The 24,732-nt window shown below is 38.6% G+C and overlaps 1 protein-coding gene and 1 long non-coding RNA gene across 2 annotated transcripts in view; one reads left to right on the top strand and one right to left on the bottom strand.

Annotated features, from left to right (window-relative positions):
- The first annotated feature begins 875 nt into the window (after positions 1-875).
- The window catches only part of wipf2b (WAS/WASL interacting protein family, member 2b), a 47,463-nt gene continuing 23,606 nt past the window's right edge, over positions 876-24,732 (top strand). The window contains exon 1 of the mRNA XM_043674868.1: positions 876-1,117. The gene's annotated coding sequence lies outside the window, so the exon portion shown is untranslated. The remainder of the gene's footprint in view (positions 1,118-24,732) is intronic.
- Positions 8,113-24,252, bottom strand: LOC122539806. The gene is made up of 3 exons (XR_006309190.1): positions 24,169-24,252; positions 18,815-18,877; positions 8,113-8,192 (listed from the first exon to the last, which is right to left on the bottom strand). It is a non-coding gene; the product is annotated as an uncharacterized LOC122539806 (long non-coding RNA).

The following is a 24,732-nucleotide window of genomic DNA, read 5'->3' as shown; positions in this document are numbered from 1 at the left end:
AACAAAAAAAATTATTGGAACAACTCAGCAGGTCTGGTAGCATCTTCTGGAGAGAAACACAGAGTTAACAGTTCTAGTCTGGTGACCCTTGTTCAGAACCAAAACCAGAAATTGCTGGAAAATCGTAGCAGGTTTGGCAGCATCTGTGGAGAGAAATCAGATTTAACATTTTGAGTCCAGTGACCTTTCTTCAGGACTGTCCAGCTGCCCAGTTATAGGAAAGATATTGTTAAGCCAGAGAGGGTTCAGAAGAGATTTACCAGGATGCTGCCAAGTGAGAAAGTTTGATTAAGAAAGGAATGCACTGGAGCTTAGGAGGTTGAGAGATGACCTCATTGAAGTTTATAAAATAATGAGGAGTACATACTTAATGGTTGTTGTCTTTTCCCCAGGATGGGGGATTTCCAGACTAGGGGGCACATTTTTAAGGTGAGAGGAGCGTGTTTTAAAAAAGCCATGAGGGACAAATTTTTTACACAAAGGGTGGTTTGCGTGTGGAGTGAACTTCCTGAGGAAGCGGATGGGTACAACAATAGGAAGGGTTTAGCGGGATAAGTACTGGCAAATGGGACTAGATTAATTTAGGATATCTGGTCGGCACGGACGAGTTGCACCGAAGGGTCTGTTTCCATACTCTACATCTCCATGACTGCTGGGTTCGGATCGTCGGGCCGAACGGCCGGCCTCCTTCGGGCGGCCTGCGATTCCACCTCCGAGGTTTTAGAGGGCGCTGTCGCGCTCAGCGCCGACACGGGCGGGGGCCGGGCTTTCGGTTTCGCGCGAGCGGGCACGTCATGCGTGACTAACGCTCGCTCTACGTGCGCGATCACGTCGATGCCGTTCCCCCGTCTCTCATTTCCCCCTCCCCCTTGGCCGCCATTTTGTGGGACGCTGGTGTGTGTGTGAGTGAGTGAGAGAGAGAGAGAGAAAATTTCCGGGTTTGTTGATGAGGAAAAAGTTGGCAGCGGCTTCAGCAACCGAGGAGTTTGGGGAGAGGAGACGGGCCGGGGAGTGGCGGGCACCGATCGGAAAGCACTATTAACTCCCCCACCCGCCACGTCCCTCACAAGCCCCGAACCGACACCGGGGTATGTGACCGGCTCGGGGGAAGGGAAAGGTAAGGCAAACCGGGAGAGAATGGGGGGGGGGGAAGCATGAAACACAGCCCCCGGACCCGGGGCCTAGTACTGGATCCCTGAAAGCCGCGTTCCAGCATGGACATTTATTTTTAAAGAAAAGGAGGCAGCTAGGGTTGAGAGAATAACAAAATTCTGAATCCAGGTGGGTGGAATTCGGAGGGATTTATCTGTTTTATTGGTTACCTGGGGATGGGGCCTCAAGGCCGAGGAGGGCAGTGGCCTTGGGTTTGGGGTCACTGAGACGCACACAGAGTGCCCCAGGGGGTGGGGTAGAAGGGAGGCAGGCTGGAGAAGACCCTCCTCATTGGGGGGGGGGGGTGTGTGGATTGGAGGGGAATCAGTCCAGAAGATTGTGTGAGGGTGGGATAGGCAGATGATGAAAATCTGGGGGGAAGGTCAGCGCTGCCGGGATTTGTTTCATTTTGGTGGGCACCTGATTTCTGGGATCTCTGCTCCTCCCAATGTGGCTGAAAGGGCAGTGCAGGGTGAAGGCGAGGGAGTCACCAACGGGGCCTCGATTCACCAAGCCTACACTGTACCAACCAGTCCCACTCGTTTTGGGGGTGGACGTGCTGTTTTCTCTCTCACTTAGGTCTGCCGGACTTGTTTGCGATTGGTTTGACACGTTGATCGTTTTTACTCTTCTAATTCGGTGGGAGTTATTCAGATTAGGATGTAGGATCCCTCGTAAAATCCGGTGCATTTTGCTGAAGACTCTTTGGCTTCATGGCAGTCTTGACTTTGAAATTATCAGATGGTGTTACTGAGGCCTTGCAATTGCAATATCTTCGCCATCAGGTTTATTTTCCCCTGCTGCTGCGTATTACTGAGAAAACTGTATGTTTGACACTCCCATATGGTATGCACCTATATGGTTTGTTTTGAAATCTGGGAATAAACACAGCAATGTCATTGTTAGTTTTCTTTCTTTGGAGATGTTAAAAGTCTCCTAAATGTGAACTTCAGGAGTTCAAACTGTTTGTTTGACCTTGACAGGAGTCTAAATTATTGGAGTGAAATTTAGTTTATAAGCTATCAGGTTTTGCAGAGAATGGAAAGACCTCTTTAATAGTTTTGTAGGTATGGATATATTAAACAATCCTGTAAGGTTCAGGTATTATAATTACATGGAAAATCAAGGAAAGGGCAAAGCAGAATTGTGCTCTCATACATCTTCGATGAAACCTTTTCATTTAGCAGCTATCCAACTTGTAAACAAAAAACCCACATGCATCTGGTGAATTACATATGACAACAATTAAACTAGCTGTGTCTTGAAAATCGTAAGGAACAGATTCCAGTCTAGTGTATTGCACCATTCCTATATCAATAGCCTAGGTGATCAAATGATCAATGGATTAATGTCAGAGAGATCTACAACTCAGAAAAAACCCCTTTGGTCATTAAGTTTGTGCCAGTCAAAAAACATGTACATCACTAGTCTAACGCCATTTCCCAAGTAAGTAAAAATAATGAATGTACTCTGAATAAAAGTTTTATTTGATGATAGACTGAATTGATAAGTAAAAAGCAAAAATATTTCTAGTATGGTTATCAGAAGAAAGCAAACAGTTAAAATTTGTTTTATTGAAAATGAGCAATAACATAACAGTAAGGCAAAGGTTAAAATTGGGAAGAGTAGCAATCTAAACAGATAAATTAATCAAGGTAGCAACTATTTACCCAGTGTAAAGTTCTGAATTTGTGAGATCTCTAAGTTGCAGGTTTATTTGCGGCTGAAAAGGATAACTCTGAATCTATTGTGACAGGTCTGCCATTCCAAGTTCCATTAATGTGTCGAGCTGGGTAGACAGTTGTTGATGTGCCCTGAAAGTTTATGTATCTGTCTGGCTCAGGCATCTTAACTAGCAATAGAATAGAGTTTGTCAATTGGAAATGACTTGCTTTCAACCATTCAAAGAATTCTCTGTATTCTTGAGGTTTAAGAGATTCTGTTTGCATTGCCACTAGCCTTAACTCTCAGATGGTTAGAAACTAGACATTGGAAAACTATGAAACTCTGATTTCAGCACTTGCAGGCAGACAGCAGATAATAAGGATAACTCATGAGCACCATGGTCATTAGCACAACTTGCTATAATGTATGTGTGCGTTGTTTTTATTTTATTACACATAATGCAGCAGCATGGCTATTCCTGCTGGATCTTTGCAAGTGACTGCTAGCCTTTCTGCAATATTTTCATTAGGAAATGTATCCTCCATCAATGCTCATAACCAGTCTCCAGGGCTGCCTTCCATCAATTGTGATATCAAGCCTGAGTATCCTCATTTTAGCACTGGTGTCACATATTTTGTACGTTTGCGTGAGTCTGATGGAAAGGTACTTGCATAACAGTTTGTACAGAATCAAGATATCTTGATCTCAATACCCAAACCCAGCGTTGCACATCAGGGTTATCGTCATCAACTGTTTTATCCAAGTTATCTTGTAAAGGGCTTGCAGAGACACATGTCTAAGGTGATTATGACCCTTGCATTTTTCCACTATTTTGTTCTTTCTGCCATGAACAAAGCTCAACTCCAAACCTAAGCCTACTTTCTGTTTGTTAATTTTCTCAAGAGGCATACGACTGAAATATGTATACCAAGATACCAGACATAATGTGTTGAACTTGCTGGGATTCCATTAAAAATATTATAATTAGGTTAGGAATAGGAAATTCAACTAGGTTTCCTCCCCCTGATAGATATCTGATTAGTTCTCTTTGTTGGACAGTGCATGTATGGTAGTTGGATGAAATGGCCCAAGAAATTACTGTCTTGACTCAAGTATGAAAAATGGGTGATGAGATGAAGTACCCATTGGGTAAGCAACCTCATTCGGAAGAGGAGGAGAGAAACTAAACTCGTGACTGGAAATTATCAAGTACAGTAAATATGACTAAATTAGAGGCACTGTATAAAATAGGGATTGAAGACTGGAGGAAATTAACTAATAAAAGTTAGGGTGTAGCTTCAGAAAGAACAGGAAATGATTTCCAACATCACATTGAACTCAATGTGGAGACAAAGGGGGATCAGAAGTATGATTGCGTTACATTGCCATAAAAACTAACCTGTCAAAACAGTGTACATACATTATTATTTGAATATTGAGAGCAATCTGGAAGTGCACTGTTAATTCACTCCCTTGTTTTTACAGCATGTGCTAGTCTGCAATGACTTTGGCACTGCAGTGCTCATACATGCACAATTATTTAAAGTTTGGACACTAGTGCTGTATGAATCCAGTATAAAAACTGGCGGACATTGGGCAAACAGTACTAATACATGTCATGTATCAATACTATTGGCACCAACTTTGTGGTCCAATAAATGCTCGAGAAGCTTGAAAAGTATACTGAAGCATCTTTGTGCAAAATGAGGTAAAGATTGAAAAAAAATTATCTGGTTTTCTCTACTGAAGATACTGACATGTTCTGGTGTATGATTACATAGGTCAGCTAATACAAGTGTAAATGATGGAAGGTTATGTTAACGTAGGGAGCTTCTCAGCTGAGCCTGATCTTGTTCTTCCTCAACATTCATATGTGCAGTTTCAGCTTATTTTATTTTCACCTCCCTAGCCTAGGGGGCTGAGTGCAATGACCATACCTGTCAGTACTCCAACGAAGGTGAGCTAATTCAGACTGGGAATCGCTACTAGAATTTGCAAGTTTGTGCACTGCCTTTCTACCAGTAGCACATTAGGGAAGCATTAGCTTCAAGTCAGATCAGTTTTTCTTCACTCTACAGCTTGGGGAAGCTGAATAAAAATAAGCAACAGCTTTGAGAATGTTTGGTGAGATCTCTGTTGAATTCTAGAGGTAGCCATGCAAAACATTTAAGATCACTAACCCTGCCTTTTTGCAATTGCAAGGTGACAGTTTTGTATTCCAGATGAGCGTATGGAGCTGTGGAGCCCTTTGCTTATATTAAAACTGAACCCAGTGAAAGTGAGGCTGGAGGGAGAAGAATAGCTTTAGGTTGCTGATGTCTGAGAAAACGCAGTCTCAATACAGAAACTATGTTCATCTTGCATTAATACCTAACTCACTGACAGCATGTTTAGGTCAAATTGGATTTCAGTCACATGATTTTGTTAAGGATTACTTTACTTAGCTTTCCTGGTTGAAGTTTATTTAATGTACTTAACGACCACAGTTTGTAAACACAAACTTCAACTAGTTACCAGCATTGTAAATGTGAACTGAGAAAACTGATCGTTAATGGACCAGAGTGAGCCAATTGGTGTGCTTTACATCATATGTTAAAAATCTCACAACACCAGGTTATAGTCCAACTGGTTTATTTGGAAGCACTAGCTTTCGAGGCGCTGCCTCTTAAATGGTGGTTGTGCAGCAGGACAAGAAGAGACAGAATTTATAGCAAAAGGGTTAGAGTGTCGTGAAGTTGTAATGATACATTAAACAAACTTAGATTGTATTGCGTCTTTTAGGATGGGATATGCTGGTTTAGGCTCTTTAATATGTAAATTCGAAAACTCCTTTTAAGTTACATTCTCAGCCATCTTGAGAATGAAACTTAAAAGGAGTTTTTGAATTTAGATGTTAAAGAGCCTAAACCAGCATATCACATCCTAAAAGATGCAAGACTTAATTTAAGTTTGTTTGATGTATCATTACAACTCGATGGCATTGTAACCCTTTTCCTATAAATTCTATGTCTTCTGGTCCTGCCCCACAACCACCTGATGAAGAAGCAGCGTCTCGAAAGCTAGTGTTTCCATACAAACCTGTTGGACTGTAACCTGGTGTTGTGAGATTTTTAACTTTGTCCACGCCAGTCCAACGCTGGCACCTCCAAATCATGACTACATCATATGAATTATTAAATTTAAAGGAAGTAATTAATATTGGCAATGTACTATTTAGTCTCATGACCATTAGTACTACTGGTGCTCCTTAGACTTTATTTGACTTAGCTGAATGCAAGACTACATTAGTAATATTTCAGGCAATGGATGAGTTAAAAGTACTTCAATTCAAGTGCAGAGGTCTTGAGTGCTATGCACAAGGAGATTGATGCTGTTCGCAGTATCCTGTATACACTCAGGGAACTAGCTACAATTCAATTGAAGTTCAGTGGTAAGTGTGTTGTGGAACTGAGACATATTAATTCTCCAGGTTTGATTCCTGGCTTATGTTATTCTAGCTACTTTCACATGGGCTGGTGGAAGAACTGTAGAAGACCTCAGTACTTTTAGGCTGAGATTGCAGGTTTAATTTTGTTTTTATGCACTCTCCAGCAGTTATTCTACTATTTAATACTTATTAAATACATAGTTGTGTGGAACAGGCTTTTAGTTTGTAAACATTTTGACTGTTGTGTTGATAAAATGTTTATTACACGATCATATAGTGTGTTAACAGTTATTGTAATGGAAATTCTAAGAAGATTGGTTTGTTACTGAGTTTCTGTTAACACTCAATGCCACAAATTGGTGACTGGTAAAAGCTCAATTCAGTAACCAAACCGAGATACATCAAGTGGATGTTTAGGAACCTCTGAAAGTGAAAATTAGAGGTTCGAATTGTACTTGGCACATTGAATCGTCATGTGCACTTCCCTTGAGGCTGCAAAATTGACAGGGCAGGTGAGTGAAGAGCCACAAAACCGAGTGGCTTTTCTTTCTCTCCACTTGTGTCAAATTGTCAGAACTTAATCACATCACTCTTGTGTATAGTATTAATTTGCAACGTTCTTCATATTTGATTATTCTAGCACTCCTTGCGAAGCTTTTACGCTCCATAAACCTGAGGTCTTTCAAAACTGTTCTGCCTGTCTCCCAGCTTGCACCAGATTCTATTCATCCATCACCCCTGTGTTCATTACCCAAAGCTGACTCCCAATTAAACATACTACCACTTATTCTTTGGCCGAAGGGGGTTCTCGTGATACAGTGGTGGTGTTCCTGCCTCTGGGCCAGAATGCCCAGTTTCATGTCCCAACTCACGATGGGATGGCTGCAGAGACATGTCCAAACAAGTCGATTAAAATTTTTTTTTATTATTTGGCCCTGCTTGTTAAAAATGGTTATGCAGACACAGTATTAAGATATAATTTGGTGTCCTTATAACCATGTCATAATGTGCATCTCTCTTTTCAAGGAAGGGAAGAATTCAGAATAATTCTTTTTAACTTTAATTTTGAAAAAATGTGACTGCAAAGCAGAATGTTTATGGGAGTGCAGTTATCATGTGAAACGTGAAAGGGTTTTGAAAAGATTTACAAGGATGTCATTAGGGTTGGCGGATTTGAGCTATAGGGAGAGGCTGAACAGGCTGGGGCTGTTTTCCCTGGAGCGTCGGAGGCTGAGGGGTGACCTTATAGAGGTTTACAAAGGGGCATGGAAAAGGTAAATAGGCAAAGTCTTTTCCTGGGGTCGGGCGTCCAGAACCAGAGGGCACAGATTTAGGGTGAGAGGGGAAAGATATAAAAGAGACCTAAGGGACAACCTTTTCAGACAGAGGGCGGTACGGGTATGGAATGAGCAGCCAGAGGAAGTGGTGGAGGCTGGTACAATTGCAATATTTAAGAGGCATTTGGATGGTTATATGGAATAGGAAGGGTTTGGAAAGATATAGGCCAGGTGCTGGCAGGTGGGACTAGATTGGGTTGGGATATCTGGTCAGCATGGACGGGTTGGACGGAAGGGTCTGTTTCCATGCTGTACATCTCTATGACTTATTCTGCCTTGTTTGTTGTTAGCTGAGGACATTTAATGTGGTTTTCTGAATCATTAGTTTCCAAATGGATAATGACTACATGGTTGCATTTAAGGTTTTTGTAAGTTGCAAGCCTACACAGCCCAGAAAGTTGTGATCCTTTACATTTCCCATTGCGCATTTAGATATATGTGCCTGTCTGTAAGTTATTTGCCATTATAACATTTTCAGAATATGTCTAGTTCTATTGGTTATATTTATATTGGTCTTGTAATAGATCGATGGCCGTATTTTGTAAGTTCATCCAACATATTAAAATTCTTGCTCTCGTCAACAGCATTCTTGTTTTCAGTAAAGGTGGGATCTGAAGTAAAAATCAGAGACAATGAGAAAAAGGCGCTACAAATTTAAACGGCAAGCTCAGTTATACTTGCAAGTTAAAGTTCTGTGAAAAGCAAGGGACCAAGAATAAAGCTTGAAACATTCCAGATCAAAGATTGCACTTTGTTATGCTTGTATCTAGCAATTCATTATTTGTAATCTTTAATAAATCTCCCTTGCCTTATTGACTTGTTCTTTAAAAAAATAGAATAAATTGAACACACAGGAACCAATTAGATACAAATTATACATAAAATATATACTCAGTAAGGGGAGGTGATGGCTTAGTGGTATTATTGCTAAACTGTCAATCCAGAGATCTAGATAATGTTCTGGGGACTTAGTTTCAAATCCCGCCATGGAAGATGGTGGGATTTAAATTCAGGTTTAAAAAAAAGTCTGGAATTAAGAGTCTAATCATGACCATGAATCTATTGTCGGAAAAAATCCATCTGGTTCGCTGATGTCCTTTATGGAAGGAAACTGCCAGCCTTAGCTGACCTGGCTTGCATGTGATTCCAGACCTACAACAATATGGCTGACTCATAACTCCCCTCCAGGCAATTAGGGGCAATTGCCGAGCCAGCAATGCTCTTGTCCTGGGAATAATTCTTTAAAAATTATCAGAATGGGATGAAAATTAAATACATGTATTTAACTGATTCTTGAAATATATGATTCACTTACTATGAACGCATTCAGCATTTATATTTCAAATGAGAATGCTTTCTATTCCTTACTTTTCTGTCTTAGGTTTGGGTCCACGAGTAATGGATACTCAGTGTGTTGTATTGCAGTAATATCAAACTATTGATGCATTGATAAAGGACAAACCAGGCAGTTAAGTGATAAAGTGTCTATATCACATGCTATTATTTTAGAATATGCTCAGCGTGTATGTTTTGGGTAACATAGACTCACTGGGGTTTGTCTTTACCCAGTTTTCTTTCCTTAACTCCAAGATCATCATTCATGCTGGCTACAGTTGACTGTATGACATATACTGTGACAGCATGGTCCTGTTTAGTTGATGTGTGTTTTAATTAGTTGCAGAAATGTATGGAATGATCCTTAACTTTGTTTTCATAATACAGGAATAGAACTTTTTACCTTGGTTCTTCCTCTCTCAAACTCATGCAACCACACACATCAAGTTGTTTCTTGATCTCAAGGATCATTTTTATACTAGTAGGATTTTAAATTAAGGTAAACTGACCAGTTTAAGTGAAAATGAATGGATCAACAATTTGAGATCATTAATCCTCTCGAATGTGAATGTGTTTTAGGACTACAAAAGCACGGGTAGTGGGATTAGCAAATTCTGTAATACTCCTTTGAACAATGGAGTGTGAAACGTGTATTGTTCCATTGTAGTTTATACCAACTTGCATAGACGTGAGTGATAGAAATTCTGAACATTTCCTTAATAGTTTTCATGTAGTTGCCATGACTTGATGAGCAAAGGCACCACTTGATATGTTAAGCTCATATGAAAGGTTTTCCCAATTTTTATTCGTTTGACTTGTACAATAGAAAATAGGGACAGTATTTGCTCAATTCAGTAGTTGTGAAACTGTAAACATGCATAAACATTGCATTGTATATATGTACTTTGTAATGTTCACCAAGCACACTTTCTAATAAGAAATCAATTATTAGTCATTGAGACACTGAAGTCTTGTTGCAAAACTTCATGATCATCTGCAATAGCATCTACTTCACCTATTTTAAGTGTGTGGTAAAAACTGCTACTTAGGCATGATGGTTTCCTGGCATTTGTCTTTATGCTGATGTGCAGATTTGAGATAGGATAGAGTGTAATCTTTTTACAATCCTATTCTAAAATAAAAATGACAGCCTGCTGTAGTTTGTTGCCGATTGATTGCAGGTCATAGGAGAGTAGCACTAAAGCTGACCAAATGCCCAAGCAAAGTAATTTCACTATTATGTGCAGTCAGGTGTGGAATTCATTAAATTTTTCAAACACACAGTTTTGGGATGGCAAATTGTAGTTTCTTGGCAGTGACTCCCAATCTGTTACGTGATGAATTTAAATCATGTTATTATTAGGTTCCGTAGAATGGAGACTAAGCTATTCTGGGGTGATCAACAGTGGAATGATAGTGTTGAGTGGCTCTGCGAGAGTTCATGGTGATCATTTAACCAAAAAGACTCTGCAATGTTGATGTGCAGTACAGATGGTTCAAAGCTTTCTAGCAAAAAGTTGTGAATGCATAAAGCATATCAGATGCTGCACTACTCTTTCCTGTATATTAACTTGGTGAACCAAAACTGAAAATTGGTGCAGAAATCCAGAAGTAGACACACCATTTTGAAATCCTGATTTGAAGAATTGCACTATATCTGTATATTCGTTCCTCTGAAGATCAATTTCATTTAAAATGGTAACCAAATGTGAACCAAGAAAAGTCCAGCTATTACAAGACTGAGCGTTGATCTGTTGTCTCTGAAATGGTGGTTAGATGTGTGATATTTTCCAAGGCTGCGAGAAAAGATTTATTGTGCCTTAACATCTGGCTCCTGTCTGCTCTGTTATCACTTTATTATGCCCACTTGTAATTTGTTATTTTGTTTAGGATAAATAGGGACTAGAATGTGGAATCAGAGACGAAGACTAAACCGTCAGACTGCAGAAGTTATGCAAGAGCAGTTATGAAGAAAATCCTGTAATTGTAAAGCATGAAATAATTTGCAATACAAATCATGATTGTATAGGTATTAGATGTTATGAAATAACGTGCGACAGTTGTACAGGATCTCTAGGAGCGGGAGTGAGACTGACCAAACTCATCTTACAAAAAAGCTTTTATCCATTATCAGGAGAACTTCAGCATTGTCAGTGTAGGCTGGATTTGACTGCAGGTCCCAAAAGTGAAAGGCATTTCATAAGTCACTGAACCACATAGTCCTCTGAAGTGATGTTCATTCACAATAAGAAATCCACATGGCATCTCTGACTTCTTTTGGATGCAGGAAGAATTTGTCAACTTAAAAATGTAAAACTTGGTGATTCTTTCGTACTACAGTGGTGTTATCATATTTGGCAAATGGTATTTTATCTGGGTATAAAACGGAAGTTCCTGGTTATTACGTGTGACATTGAATTTATCAGAAGTTTTGCTTACCTAATCATTTCCAAGATAATGTGTGAACAACTTGGGAAATGGTTGCTTTGACTCAACAGCTGAATTACTGTTAAAGTTCAAGTGCCACTCCTCTCTGTTTGGGATAATACATTTCATACTGAGTCATGTGAATAGGAAACTATTGGGTAACTGTGTGCATGGATTTCAGTTGCAAATGTGCAGACTTTGAGTACATTTATACTGCATATGGAATATCAGTATTTTGACACTGTTGCTAAACATAAGGGTATAACATCAGAGTCAGGGCCAACCTGCAAGGAATAATCTTGTATTAATTCACTTTGGCATTACATAGATTGTAATCTGGTACAGTGCTCAATTTGGTTTTGTGCTGCTTTGTGTCAGACACATTACAGCAAGCATGATTGATTTTGTTGAAATTGTACGTAGTCTGCATGTATATCTTCGCTATGTTCTATTGAACTATATTCTATTTCAAGGAGGGCATCTTTAAAGTCTAGGTTAGAAAATAAAAGGCCTGTTCGTTTTAATGACAGTATGCAGAAAAATGTTAGTGTCACAATTCTTCATGGTGTCAGAATCGGTTGGGTATTTGAGTAAAGCAAAGCATAAGGATTGATATTGGAGGTATGTGTGCAGCTTAGAACAAATTTACAAAAGCAAAATACTGAAGATGTTGGAAATACATAGGTCTGGTAGCATTTTTGGAAAGAGAACGATAGAGTCAGCACCTCTATGTAATGATTTGAAAGGTCATTGACCTGAAAGGTTAACTATTTTTCTCCTGATAGATGCTACCAGACCTGCAAAGTATTTCCAGCATTTTCCAAAATTAGTTGTTTTGCACCCTTAAAGTATCCATATTTTAGATAGGAATGTGCAGTGCCAAAGATGGGAGATTTTTGCTTTTCTTAAACTGGCTGAGAAATTCATAGATTTATAAAATGGCATGATGTCCCTGGTTTGCAATTCAGTACAATGGTGGAATCTTTAACCGTTATTAAAATTTTAGACAGCTTTTCTCATTTTGTCACCTTTGTTCTTATATTAATTGGTAACTCTGCTGTAAAACTTAAAAATGATAAGATTTCAACAGGAATGTTAATTTACTAACTTGATGCTTGAACAATGGCTTTTTAAAATATTGTCTCTTTAGTGCCCTCCAAATTTCAGTTCTCTCCTGAAAGTAGTCAGCTGTATAGTTGACCTCTGGTACCTCGCACATGGGGTTTTGGCAGTGAATGTCAGCTGATCATTTCACCATGGAGAGAGAAGCAAATGAAGTGCCTCCAAAGCCTACCTTGGTCCCTCTCAATCAGCACTTAGACCTGTGACTTCGATGAGTCACATGATAGCAGTCAAGAGTGGGAACCTTGGCTGATCTTGTTTTCATTTCTTTAGCTTAAAGAACATGGTCTAGATGTGGTGCAACAGTTATAGAGTCATAGAGATGTGCAGCATGGAAACAGACTCTTCGGTCCAACCTGTCCACGCCGACCAGATATCCCAACCCAATCTAGTCCCACCTGCCAGCACCCGGCCCATATCCCTCCAAACCCTTCCTATTCATATACCCATCCAAATGCCTCTTAAATGTTGCAATTGTACTTGCCTACACCACTTCCTCTGGCAGCTCATTCCATACACTTACCACCCTTTGTGTGAAAAAGTTGTCCCTTAGGTCTCTTTGATATCTTTTCCCCTCTCACCCTAAACTTATGCCCTCTAGTTCTGGACTCCCTGATCCCAGGGAAAAGACTTTGTCTATTTGAAAATGAGCTAATTTAGCACTTACTGCTAAATGTCCAACCTCCTCTATCTATGCTTTATTTTGCACAGTGACACCATTATCATGGGACCCACAACGACATGACGGTGTTTTTGGTTCACATTAATGGTAAAGCAGACAAGTAAGGTACTTGGCCCACTGAGTATGTATTGGGCTTTTCAAAGAGTAATCCACTTAATCCAACTTCCCCTCTTTCCTCATATCCCTGTAATTTACTTTGTTTCAAGAATTTTTCTAATACCTTTGGAAAGCTATTAAATCAGTATCCACCAACTTGATATGTGTTGTGTTTCAAATCCTAATAACTGTAAGCAAAATATTTTCCTCTTGTCACTTCTAATTCTTATACCAATCACTTTGAATCTGTATTATCTGGTATTAACCTTTTATGTGATTGGAAAAAATTTTTCTTTATTTAGTCAATTTAAACCCTTCATAGTTTTGAATGTTCCTGTCACATCTCCTCTTGCATTAGTCTACTTTTAGCGAGAACAACTGCTTTTCTAGACTAGTCATTTAGTTAGAAACATTGATGTCTTAAACCATTGCAGCGATCTCCTCTACAGCTTCTACAAAGTTTGAATGTCCTTCCAAAAATGTACAATTCTGTACTTGATAGTGATCACTCTTTAGAATTATCAGTCTGATCGTCACATAAAAATACAATGAATAATTTTCCACGTTCACAAGGCTTTGTATAGCAGACTCAATATTCTCCCTATTTATTAATGACTTAGAATGATCTGTTAGAAAGCTGTCTTTCTACAAGGTAAAGGTAGGTAGCATTTTAAGCCTTGGAGAGAAGGAGAAAGAGGTAGAAAACGTGAATTGGCAAGACTGAGACAAATAGAACTTGTGCTGCAAATGTGAGACAATTTACTTTGAACCTAAAAATGATAGTTTTATCCCCATTAAAAACGGACTATGTTTTTTTTTTGGTCTCATATTTACCATTTGCCAGAGTTTTGCACATTCAATTGATCTGTCAATATCTCTTGGTCCAAAAAGTCCGGGTACTTAAATCCATAAAATGTTATGATAAAGAAAATGATCCCTATCTAGAGGGCGAGAATAAAAGGGTGTCAAAATCATGCTTTAGCTATTTAAAGTCCTGTTCAGACAACACTTGGAATACGTGAGCAATTCTGGTCACTGTTTCTTAGGATATATTGGTATTTGATGAGTCCAGTTTAGTTTTACCAGAATCGTACTTAACCTCTCAAAGTTAAATTATGAGAGACTGCAAAATCACCGTTGTATTCTCTGAAATGTACAAAGTTAAGGACTAGAAAGGTGAAAAGAATAGATAGGTAATTACCAATACTTCATTGGCATCTCTCTCTAGTTATATAAATAACCTACAGGGAGCCACTCTGTGTTAAGCATTGTTTAAAGCAAGATAGACCTCAGTGAATGACCTCCACTGACATGGGAGTTGAAACTATGTTGTTGCCATTATTCTACAGCACATTCTAGTCATAAAGACAGAAACTAGGAGCCAGAGTAGGTCATTCACCTCTTTTGAGCCTGCTGTGCCATTCATTGATCATGGCTGATCATTCAGGTCACAGCCTGTTATTGCCTTTCCCCCACATTGTTTGATCCCTTTAGGCCCAAGTGCTATACTCAACTCTTCTTGAAATTACAATGTTTTGGCTTCCACTATCTTCAGTGATGGCAAGTTTCACAAGCTTATCACTGTCTTGGTGAAGAAATGTTTACCTTGTATATTTAGACTGTGACCCCTGGCTCTGGACTGTTAGTCAGACCATCCTACCCATCTAGTTTTGTTAGAAACTTTCAGGTTTATGAGATTCGTCATCATTCTTCTGAACTTCAACAATTGTAATCATAAACCATTTCAACGTCATTTTGTATGCCAGTCCCGCCTTCCCAGAAATCATTCTGGTAAATTTTCACTGCACTCACCAACAAAAATATTCTTCCTAAAAGGGACCAAAACTTTTTTCATTATTCCAGGTATGGTCTTGCCATGGCCCCGTGCAATTGCAGAAAGCCTTCTCTGCTCGAATCCTCTCACTATGAAGGCCAACATTCCATTTATCTTGCTGAAGATCAGTGAGTCAGGCAGCATCCATGGAGAGAGAGCAAGCTAACTTCTTGTCTAGATGGCTTCTTCACTTCAGCTCTAATGAAGAGTCATCTCGACAACATTAGCTTGCTCTCTTTGGAAGCTGTCTGACTTGCTGTGATCTCCAACATTTGTTGTTTTCAGTACAGATTCTAACATCTGCAGTAATTTGGCCCTATACCATTTATCATCTTTATTACCTGTTGCACCTGTATGCTTGCCTTCAGTGACTGGTGTATAAGGACACCCAGGTCTTGTTGCAAATTCCTCCCCCTCAATTGATAGTCATTCAGATAATAATCTGCCTTCCTAATTTTGCTGCCGAAGTTGCTAATCTCTCATTTTTCTATACTATACTGCATCTGATATGCATTTTCCCACTCACTCAGCTTGTCCAAATCACGCTGAAGCATTTCTGGGTCCTCCTCAAAGCCCACTTTCCCACCCAGCTTTGTGTGGTCTGCAAATATGGAGATATTGCATTTAATTCCTTTATCCAGATCATTAAACTGTACTGTGAGCAGCTGGGCTCCTAGTACTGGTACTCCACTAGTCACTGCCTGCTATTTAGAAAAAGGCCTATTTATTTCTACTCTTTGTTTCCTGTCTGCCTTCAAGGTCTTTACCATCTCAACATATTACCCCCAATTCCATGTGCTTCTCTTTTACACACCAGTCTCTTAGTGGAACATTGTCACACGACTTCTGAGAGTCCAAATAAATCACATCCACAGACTCCCCTTTGTTTTTTTTCTACTAGTTGCATCCTAGAAGAACTCTAGTAGATGTATTAAGCATGATTTTCTGTTCGTAAATCCATACTGTTGGATCCTGCCACTGTTTCTGAATGCTCAGTTATTAATTCTTTTACAATGGACTATAGCATTTTCCCCACTACTGACATCAGGCTGACTGGTCTATATTCCTGGTTTTCTCTTTGCCCACCCTTTTAAGTAGTGAGTGGGGTTCCTCCAATTTGTATGAATTGTTCCAGAGTCTGTAGAATCTTGGAAGGAGACCACTAATGCATCCACTATTTTTAGGGCCTGGGGATTTCTTGGCCTTCAATCCCATCAAGTGCATCATCACCTTTTCTCTACTAATACTGACTTGCCTCAGTACATTCTTCTCTCTAAATTTCCTCTTTCCATATTTCTGGTACGTTATTTGTGCCCTCCTTTGTGAACACAGAACCAAAATATATAATCAGTTGGTCAGTCATCCAGCTAATTGAGATAACAAACCTCCAAAAGAGAGGGTAGATAGAAACTATTTCCTCTTATTGAAAAGCCTACAATGGGGGATTGTCATCCAACATCAGAGCCAGGTATTTTTGACTGAAATAGGGAAATGCTTTTACACAAGATTTGTAAAAGTTTAGAACACTTATAATTGACATTTGATTCATTCTTAATTTTGAATGATTTTTGTTGTCCAAAGATATTAAGGAAATTGGGGCAAAAATGGCTAGATGGAGTTGCTTCACAGATCAGCCATGATTTCATTGGTGGGCAGAGCAGGTTTGAGGGACTAACTTGTCTCCTCTTGTTTCTCTGAGGAAATGTGTTCCAAAAGAGCTCACTGCAACTGTAGGGAGAGAGAAAGCCTTGATCTAAAGTCTTTCTGCAATAAGGTATGTTGAAGAGGAAATTAACCCCTTCTAAAATGATAATATTTTGGATGAACATTAAAACAAAAACAGCAGACATCTGGGAAATTCAGGCTGAAATTTTGGATATATTAAACCCTGTACATGTCTCAGGAGATTACTGGGCTACAGTCTTGGGACAGAAATGCCTTTTTTGATCATATCTTTTTAGTTTATGCAATGCTGCAGTTAGCCCTCAAGGAGTCAAGCTTAGTTGGATAGACAGTGTTCCAGTTTTTTTTTTTACAGTTTCTGTGTAATTATTTTGTCTATCAGTGCAATGACCTGTTCATTGATGCTATTGTACACCTCTGAAGCAGTGGGACTTGAACCTTAGCTTCCTGGTCCAGAGATAGGGTCACTACTGCTGTAGCACAAGAGCCTAAAATAGTTTAAATCAACTTGTTTGAACACCTTGTGACACGTCTCTGATGTCACTGAGATTTGAACCCACTGCTTTAGAAGAACCATCATAGCTATTGATATCAAACCTCACTGAATTTGCCTTTGCTGTCATGCAATGGTGTGATAGTAGCACATTTAATTATCAGTGACTTGTATGGAGAAATTGGCTATTTCCATTGGCCAATCTTTGGCTTCTAATAGAACAGAGGCATAGGAAGTGGATTGTATGATCAACTATAGCTTGAACAAGCAGGGCTAGGTTAAGTGATATTGCATTTTTTACATACAGTCTCATTTAATTGTCTGTGTGATTGGCAGCATTTCTCTCTATAGGTAGTATTGATGAGGCTGGTCCTTTTTGCTCAAAACATTTTGGAATGAACCAGTTCCAATACTAATTAATTAAAAACAATTGATAAATGTTGGAACATAGAACAATACTGCACAGTACAGGCCATTTGGCTCTCAATGTTGTCCTTGCCTTTTATCCTACTTTAAGATCAGACTAACCTACATACCCTTCATTGTACTAACTTCCATGTGCCTATCCAAGAGTTGCTTAAATGTCCCTAATGTATCTGACTGTACAACTGCTGACCACCATTCTCTGAGTAAAGAACCTACCTCCGACATCTCCCCTAAACCTTCATCCTGTTACCATAAAATTGTGTCCCCTTGTGATAGACATTTCCGCCATGGGAAAAAGTCTCTGGCTACTCGCTCTATCTATGCCTCTCAACATCTTGTACATCTCTATCAAGTCACCTCTCATCCATCTTAGTTCCAATGAGAAAAGCCCTCGATCACTCAACTTTTCTTCATAAGACATGGCCTCCAGTCCAGGCAGCATCCTGGTAAATCTGCTGTGCACCCTTTCTAAAGCTTCCACATCTTTCCTATAATGAGCAAGAACTGAACATAATGATCCAAGTGTGGTCTAACCAGGACTCTCTAAAGCTGCAGTATGACCTCGCTGCAATTAATAAATATTAATTAATCATAATAACTGGGGCAATTCCAGCCTCTTGTATTGAGGCCAATTGTAACTGCCTAAACACACCAACTAATTCACAAAGCCATGCAAATAAGCACAAACCTGGCCAGTTTGATTGCAGTACTGATTTTTGTCACTTCATTGGGAGAGTTGTGAAGAACAATTTTATACGATTGTCAACTTAACAGTTCATGAGTACAATATTTAAAATTTCTAGCCCATATACCAGAACTATGAATCCAGTCCCTGAAAATGTTTGGCTGATTGATATTTCATTGAGTGTTTTGTTACATTCATATTGTATCCCTTTCTTTAATTTGCTACTTTTAAACTGGATATCTTGCATATTGTTTCAGTCCATCTCTAAATAAAACTACAGTACTTACCAATTTGGAGGTGTAAATTTCAGCAGTATATCTCTTCACCTTGCTTACCTCCTTTCCCTGCCCCAACAGATTACCAAGTTTGCATATACCTGTACTTGCACAATCAGGTTAACAGCCCTTTTAAATAAATGCCAAGGCATATTAGCACACAAATTCATCTCACCTCAAATGCTTCTGAACTTGTAGCTCCTCGTTTTCGTGCTGTTATTTTTGCACCAGTATCTTACTTTGAGTGTAGGATCCACAAATGAAGGAAACATAAAGGAAACAGGTTTTAAAAGATAACAATTAAAGGAAATAGTATTACTAAATGCCCATTAGAAAAGTTACGATTTAAACAGGTTCTTTGGTATTCAGGTGCAGAACTAAACCAGATTCTGAATGTCACTAGTGCAATTAACCTTTGCTAATGAATCTTTATGAAATTGAATTGTGGTTTCTGAAGAAACATTTGATATTTTGGTATTACTTCTGATGATTTAATTAGATCTCATTCTATCTGGTAAATGAACAGATAAAATATCCGTTTGATGACACAATAGTAGTGTGCTGACATCTAGGTTCACGTCCCATCTCCAGTTGTGTTATAAAATATCTGAACAGTTTGATTAAAAATTAGAATTTGAAATGCTAGTAGCAGTATACACACTGAGTGGCTGTTCATGAGGTGATAGAATGGGATTGGAGAGTGAGATGGTCTGCCCCTTGGGTTCAGTGAACTGCAGAGTTTGGGATTGTCTTTCACTCCAGCTATTTCCTGTGCTGTCTGCAGACAAATTAGCTTGCTTTCAGACAAACTCCATTGAGAATTCCAACATTCCAGTCCTTGCTTCAGATTTTTGTTTTGAAGTTAGTAAATGCTGTGTCTACCTTAGGTCTTGGCTTTTATACAATTAATGTCCTCCTTTAGTTTAGCATTCCCCGCCATTTAAAAGTAATCTACTTTGGTAATTAATTTTTTTGTAATTCACATAAAATTCCTTATGTTGGCATTTTCCAACTCTGGGAAGCTTGAAACCTAGCTTGGGGCACAAAATGTGTTGAGAGTATGAGGCCAAGCAACATTCCGTAACTCCAGATCTGACAAGAGGCTGCACTTTTAGTTCTGCACAGAATGAGGAAATCAGTAAGGTGTGTAAACACAAGCTCCAACCAGCTTCATATCAGAGAGCATGATTTTTGCTGCTGACAAGATTTAACTTGTTGGGGAAGGGAGGGGTGTACAGAAAAACATATTGAAAAGTGACAGTAAAAACACTAAAAGAACAAGTTAACTTTTAAAGTAGGTGCCTGATTGAAAACAAAAAGAAATTTAAATAGTTGTGCTGAAGCAAATTTATAAGACTGTTCACTGAATTACCTCAAATATTGAACATCAGAATAATACTTTACAAAAAAAACCATTCAGTCCATTGGCATTCATGCCAGCTCTCTGTAAGAATGATCTGCTTTCCATTCCCTCACCATTGATTCATACCTTGAAGAGAAAAAAATGTTCTTCTAAAATACATTATAGTAGTGCTTCCTGTTGTTTTAGAGTGCATTCCACATTATGCTGGAAACCAGAGTCCGAATTAGTGGTGCTGGAAAAGCACAGCAGGTCAGGCAGCATCCCCTATTCCTAATGAAGGGCTTTTGCCCGAAACGTTGATTTTCTTGCTCCTTGGATGCTGCCTGACCTGCTGTGCTTTTCCAGCATCACTCTAATCCAGACTCTGTTGTCTTCATATCATTGGCTAGATTAGTTAATATTAATCACTTAGAAATGTTCTTCGTATTTAAAATATTACTAATTTAGTTCCTTTTAGCTACTCTGTAAAGAATTGACTGTAGTTATTTAACTAAAATTCTTAAGTTCTGATTAGGTAAGATCAGCCTTGAAATTCTGGTCCTAACTGTTATCTAGAGAAGTCAGTAATTATTACAATTGATGGACCCCACAGTATTAACTTTATATATCAACTTACGAGCTATTAAGTTATGTCTTTGTTAAATTATTGTTTGTCTTATGTTTCCTTTTCATGGTATCTTATAAATAATACAGATTTTGAGATTTAGACCTCTGGATGGTGTTGTTGCTGACAAGACGTGTTTATGCCTGAGTTGTCTTAAGTAGGTGATGATGCAATTTAAGTACTGAAGCCCTTTCCCACAGTGCTTTTAAGTAGGTAGTTGATGCTTTTAAGTAGATAAAGGAATGGTGAGCCTTGTCCAAATTGGGGCACATTGTGATTTCGGTGGAGGTGAGAGGGAAGCAGTAGTGGATATTCTGGGTTTTGAAGGTAAATCTAAAGAAGTCTTGACACTGTGCCATTGCATTCTGTAAGTAGTACATACTACAGCCACAGTATGCCATTGGAAGAAGGCTTTATTTTTGACGGGTGGAGCAACTATTAGCTGAACAGATTGCTTTGTCCTGAACTTCTACCAATTAACTAAGCTCATTTTTTGTTTTCTAATCTATTTTTCATTTATTCTCTTCCTCATTTGCAAGTTTTAAATCTCATCATGTTGACACTGCTCGGTTAATCTCAACTTTTTCATTTAAAGCAAGTTCTGTCAGTTCAAATATCAGTTTGTAAGAAACAAAAACAAATTACTGGAAAACCTCAGCAGGTCTGGCAGCATCTGTGGAGAGGAGAAAGTGAGGACTACAGATGCTGGAAATTCAAAAGTCAGGATTCCTGATGAAAGACTTATGCCGAAATGTTGATTCTTCTACTCCTCGGATACTGCCTGACTGGCTGTGCTTTTCCAGCACCATGCTCTTAACATCTGTGGAGAGAAATCCAGTGACCTTTTTTTCAGAACTCTGGTTTCTCTTCATAGATGGCACCAGACCTGCTGAGTTTTTCCGGCGATTTCTGTTTCTGATTTTCAGCATCTGCAGTTCTCTTGGTTTTTTTTATTCCATTTTTAAGAAATGGTTATCAGTATATATAATTTGAGGTTATAGTTTATATAGTTTAAGTTAGGTGCTTAATTCCACTATTAAATCCTTTATGAATTAGGGACAATTTATAAAGAGAAGAATGCCTGTGATATCAGATTTATTCTGTGTTGTAATGCAGTCTGTGCCTCAGAACTAGTTGAAAGTCTTTTTACATTAAAGTGAGAGTACTGCATAAAATCTGATGTGATTGTTCTAGTTTTTCACAAGGATTATATTTTAGTAATTGGCAAATTATTTATACTTGAACATGAGTTTTAGATTGCATTTTAATATGTACTTTTCATTTTCTGTTTTGCTTCTGTTATAATTACAGTCTTGTACTGTAGGGAAGATCAGTTTGGAATTTTACCTGCTGTATTTAATGTTGTCACCTTTTAATTAACATGCATTTATACAAAATGAGTTGAATAGTCTGTTTTCTAAGGCTTTGAATTTTGATGTCTCTTAGCTTCATCTACTAAGAAATATCAGTCTGGTGTTATGTGAACTCATAACAATTTGACAAGTGTGATACTGCAATCAAATCAGATTCTATCCAATCTAAATATCTGGCAGGAATCATTTTAATAGAAAAAAGGAATAATAGCTTGCTGTTTTTTTTCCTCCTCCTCTAAACTGGGCATTGAATCCTAATGCAATATCCTTAATGCAGATCCTGTCCCAGATCAGGATATCTGAATTTATGGGTTGAATTGAGGATTGTTCATGTTTGAGAGGCTTAATAACTCACTGGATGAACTGGCTGAGAGGAGGACAAATATTGAGTTTTATTTTCTTTTACATAATGTTTCACAAGTTTTCATTGTATATTTGCCTGGACTCCATGGCAAATAAGATGGCACGTGTAGCTGAAGGTATTGACCGCATATATGGTTTTGTTTCTTCTTCTAAGCTAAAATATCACAAGAAGTTCAGGCAGATTTCACATTACTGAGCTTATCCTAAAATCAGAGATGATTCTTAGCCAGAGCAGCAAACTAGCAAGTGCCCACCAAGGCAGGCCATTATTTGAACAGTTAATGTTTACTGTGCAATAAAAATAGAATGCATTGATAATTATTTTGTATGTGGTCCTTTGGTGAACAGTGACCATATATGGTAGGATTCTTCATTAAGGTGGAGAATGAAGTAGCCTAAGCTGAAATTAAGTCCTAAATCTGAATAAAAGGAACTATAGTTGTGTTAGGTTGAATTAGCAAGGAAAATTTGCAGAACCTTACTAAAAATGAATAGACAATGGCTAATATTTAAGCAAGGTGTACAAGATTACCAACAATTATTAATTGGCGCAGTAATAAAACAGGAAATTTGGCTTAGTCATGGTTTATAAAATAAATTATCCATGATATTAAAATACTGAGCAGGCTCGAGGGCCAAATGGCCTACTCCTCCTAGTTTCTATGTCTCTGTAAGGTTTGATGCAGCAATATGTTTACAGCAAGTGCCTAAATCCATTTTGTTTAAAAAATAGCAGTTAGAACATTTGGAATTGCCTGAAGCATTCTAAATGCAGTAACTTAGCTAGCAGAAATACTGTCAGTGATGAAACTATTTTGTAGAATTTGCAGTTCAGTTGCTGAACATGTCAGATAACTATATCCAGTTATTCAGTTGGATTGGAGATACATTCATTGCCCAGACAAGTAATAATTCACAAATTTGAAAACAGTAATGCACACCACTGAATTATTGCTTAATGATTTACTGTGGTTGCCTTACTGAAAAATTTTCAAGCAGCATGTTAACCCTGCATGATTAAAACAATTGGAAAGCCTGAGAGTAACCACATCAATAATGACTCATCATGGCTGCAGTACCTATCCCAGTGCACAAAAACAAGCATTTTGCACAACTCCTAAAGGACGTGTCCAGACAACTAAAGCAGGTCACTGTAGTTTGCACACTGCCAATCGTGATGCTGCTTTGGGTAAGCTTCGAAATTCTATCGAAACAGCAGCTGTCAACAGATTGGCTATGTTCCAGACAAACCAATGGAAAAACAGATCGATGTCACTTTTGTTTAAAATTCAGTCATAGAAATATCTATGGCGATGATGATTTTATGGGTGTTTCACACTTTGAAAGAACACTGATCAAGGTAATTGTCACCCAGTGTAGTTAATCTCACAGTGGGCTATTTGAACGGACAATTTGAGAAAAGGTAAGAACTGGTTGAACTCATGAGCTAACAATTACATAATACCAGGTTGTAGTCCAACAGATTTATTTGGAAGTACAAGGTTTTGGAATGCTGTTCCTTCATTGGCTACCTCACGAAGGAGCAGCGCTCCAAAAGCTTGTACTTCCAAATAAACCTGTTGGACTATAACCTGATGTTGTGTGATTTTTAACTTTGTCCAACCCAGTCCAACAGTGGCACCTCCACATCATGAACTCATGAGGACATGGCTGTCAGGGCATTAGCTGATGCAATTTTCTGGCTAATTCCTATTCCTTTGAAAGGTGAGATACTCTCTCAAGTCCTGTTGATTAAGCTATTAGGGAGTGGATCCAGTAATTGGGGAAACAGTTTTCAGGCAAAAATAATGAAAAGCGCAACAAACTGCGTAAATGAGTCAGAAGAAGGATTCCAGTTCCACTCCAGAGGTTTCGCATATAATCTAGGCTGACAGTTGTGTGCAATACAGGTATTCTTCTACAACGTGATTGCTGAGTTCTTGTGTGACCCTGCATAATAGAGAAGTCACACTTTAGAAACAGTGCCCCCAATTCGTCAATCATGTTACAGCAAATTTGCATTAATGAAATGCGTACTATAGCAGAACAACCTGTACTAACTAGTGTTATACTTTTCGATATGACATTGTTTGTGCACTAACTGGTTGGGGATTCCTCTTCCTCTGAATTGAATATGAAAACTGATGTTTCATCTTTTCTCATGACAGTGATCTTATCTACCATATGAAACCTAATGTGATTGCCACTACAAGAAGTAGCAAATTCTTATTTCTTTATGACCTTTTTCTATCCATCTTCACCTAACAACTTGGATGCTAAAGTCTTGATTGATTGTCTAATTTGTTAGGCAGTTATAACCCAGGCATTGTGCAACATTATGAAAATCAAATATGAGAAAAATTGATTTATTTCAGCCATTGTTACAAACC

This window comes from Chiloscyllium plagiosum, chromosome 33 (genome assembly GCF_004010195.1).
Source record: "Chiloscyllium plagiosum isolate BGI_BamShark_2017 chromosome 33, ASM401019v2, whole genome shotgun sequence".
Classification (NCBI taxonomy): domain Eukaryota; kingdom Metazoa; phylum Chordata; class Chondrichthyes; order Orectolobiformes; family Hemiscylliidae; genus Chiloscyllium; species Chiloscyllium plagiosum.
This window is presented reverse-complemented; position numbering and strand designations above follow the sequence as displayed.